This window comes from Bidens hawaiensis, unplaced genomic scaffold (genome assembly GCF_021521415.1).
Source record: "Bidens hawaiensis isolate Kalapana, Puna unplaced genomic scaffold, B.hawaiensis_p1.1 tig00018564_1, whole genome shotgun sequence".
Taxonomy (NCBI): Eukaryota; Viridiplantae; Streptophyta; class Magnoliopsida; order Asterales; family Asteraceae; genus Bidens; species Bidens hawaiensis.
The window spans coordinates 374,921-378,227 of NW_027492807.1; positions in this window are offsets into that span (position 1 = coordinate 374,921).

Sequence of the window (3,307 nt, forward strand, 5' to 3'; positions counted from 1 at the left end):
ATATTGCAAAAAATGAGTTAAAGTTTTGAGTTGTTTTAATGAAATATTAACATTTCATAACATCCTTTTGAAGTATAGTATTGTTAACGATTGTCTTTGAAAAGATAGATTTTATTGTATGAGCATTATTACTCAAAATTAATAAATTATTAGAGTTGAAATTGTTTTAGATCCAAAAATCGAATAAAGATTTGTTATAATATATGTTTGAGGAAGATAAATATGTTTAGATTAAAAAAATGATAAACACATCCTCTTTGATAAACTTAGTTGTGATTGATTGATTTATCTTATTTAAAATAACTTGATTAATTAGATCTATAAAAATTTGAATAATTGAAGTTGATTGAATTGAAATATTTTGATTAGGTTGCAAAGTAGGGTTTAATAGAATAATTTTGGTAATTTTGGGCTTGATGAGCATGATTGAATCGAAAACACACATGTCGTTGGTGATTAGGATTTCCATAGTTGTAGCCATTACGAGTCCTGGGGTATAAAATTTAAGCAAACGTCGTATCATGGGTTTTAGAATTAGGTGGCATGGATAGTTGTGGAACGCTTTGTGGTATGTGGCAGGTATTAACAAGATGACTGAATGATTACACTGGGTACAAAATGATATGAGGATTGAATTGAATAATGATAATAGCAAGTGGAGCATAACGAGTGAATTTTGACGTAAGGTTTCTTGTTTGAAAGAGATGCTAGGATTTTGTTGAGATTGATTGCTAACTTGATTAACAACATATAGTTGGTTTTTAGACTTGTGTTTGCTATTATTATTGTTATGATAATGGGTAGGGGTAGATGAAATGAATTTATTAGCGAAGAAGTTAATGAACAAGATTGAATTGATTGTATTTATGTTTTGAAAATTGAGTTTATATTTTAGAGTTCACAGGAGCTATCTCCTTGCCTAAACATATGGCCATGAGGTGGTTATAGAAAATAAATGATTGATATTGTTTGATGTTGAGACAACATTCTATTGTTAATAAAGATATGATTTAACGAGAAGATTAGATAGTTGTGGAGATTTCATGAGTTATTATGTAAAACGAAACTTAAGTATGTTATGTTGATGTGTATTCATAACTTAAGGATAAGTTAGAATCTAGATTGAAAATCAATGAGTTAATTTGAGGAGTGGATGAGTTTATCAAAGTTTAATATGTTTTAACAAATTAAAATTTGAGGTTGAATACTTGAAATATGTTTAATAGTTTATCTATGTGATACCATGGGTATAAGAAAGCCTTTTGATTTTTAAATTGTGCAATAATATTATTTAAACTACTGGATATTTTGATAATATAATAACATGATAAGATGAATAAGTGAAAACCAATTTAATAATAGAGTGCAAATTGTTTTGATTGGCTCGTGGTAACCGATTCTTGATGAATAAAGAATTTGTATCCGATCAGGAGAATAAAAAAATGTTTTGAGCGTATGAATAAATCGAATCAATAGATCTTGATTCAATCGTGATTTAGTAAGTAATTAATTAGATAATTGAATATTAGAATAATTAAGTAATTAAATCATAAAACGTTTCGTATAAAATCAAATAAAAAAAATTAAATAAATAACGAATGTCCTTCGATGTGTTAGGTTTCCCATGAGCTTTCCATGTCATTTTGTTTCCACAACTTATTAGCATACCAACACCAAAACAAATGCGTTAGTTGGCCTCCCATGAGCATTACATGGCAATTTGAATGGCCCAACTTAATTAACAAATTAACGAATCATTTAATTTTGTCAGCCCATAGCATTACATGGCGATTTAACCGACCAAACTAAATAACGAATAAACGAACTCAAGCATAAGTAGTTGAAACATCTCGTGTATCACCACAAATGATAATGATCCAACAAAATATCACAAATATCATGAATTGTGAAAATGTACAGTTGGTGTGTCCATGGCGTCCATGGGTTTTACACCCGACTAGACATTTAAAAAAACAATAAAACACAAAAAAGGGTGTAACCGTTTAGCCGGTTACGTTAAACTCTTAAAGTGCCGATAGCATGGCAATTTCCACTATGGCGGGAAATCTTGTCACGCTCCCTAGTTTTAAGTGAAAACGAGCAAAAAACAAAGCTAGAAAATTCGCAAGGAAATTTCCGACAATAAAAGACAATCTAATAAAATTCAATAAAAATATTTTAAGATTGAGGCATAGCCTCTAAGTTATAAAAATATTTTGAGAATGAGACATAGTCTCGGAGTAATAAAATATTTTGAGAGTGAAGGATAGCTTCGAAGTCGTGTGTGCGACTAACTGAATGCAGTTACGTTCACCGTTTATGGTTATTCCTCTCTTTAGTTGTGCGCTACTAACTGTATAAAAATTACACGTATCAATTATCTATCGCTACCCATATTGCGTTTCTAGTTTAATTATAACCCTCAATAAACGGGGGTCCGGGGGCGGCGGGGTCTAGGGGCGGCAGCCCCAAGCAGGGTCCAAGGGGCAGAGCCCCTGGCTGGGGTCGAGATGCCAAGTCAGGTTGGAAAAATTTTATTTCCATTAATTGTCGTAACACATTTTCCATTAGAATTCTAATTTATTATTTTATTTGCTAACTCAAAAGTTTGAGGGCTTCTTGTAAGGCCCCGTCACCGGTGCCCTAATTTGGTCGTTGGATTTACTCATAAACACAGTTCTAGATATCAGAGTTAATTAAAACTTTCGAGGAATAATAAACTTCAAACCAATATATTACATATCCATCATTTCTTGTCTTTAACGAACATTCAATTCATTTAAACTTAAAACATTGTCTTATAAAAACATTATAACATAACACTTCACTGAGATGTCAGTGTCTTCAAATCCATGCCATGTGCTTCCCCTCAAGCAAGTTGCCTCATTCTACTCACCTGCGTGCATATTAAAAGTCAGCTACGCTGAGTGAGTTCTAGTTAATCATACAACATACAATCTGCTCTCATACTTGCACAAGTGCCCGCAGGGGTGTACATTAATCATACTTACTCTTCATATATAACTATCCATCCTATTTAAAGAGCCTTCCGCCCTATAACCTCACAGATATTATAAGGGTCTGGTCCCTAACATCACATATATTATAAAGGGTCTGGTCTCCAACATCACATATATTATTAGGGTCTGGTCTCTACCATCATAGATATTATTAGGGTCTGGTCCCTACCATCACAGATATTATTAGAGTCTGGTCCCTTTGTTTCATGCAACTATTACATACCTGTTCTTACATACTTTCCTTGATAGTAGGTGCAATCTCCGAAGAGCGTTCATGTACATCAACA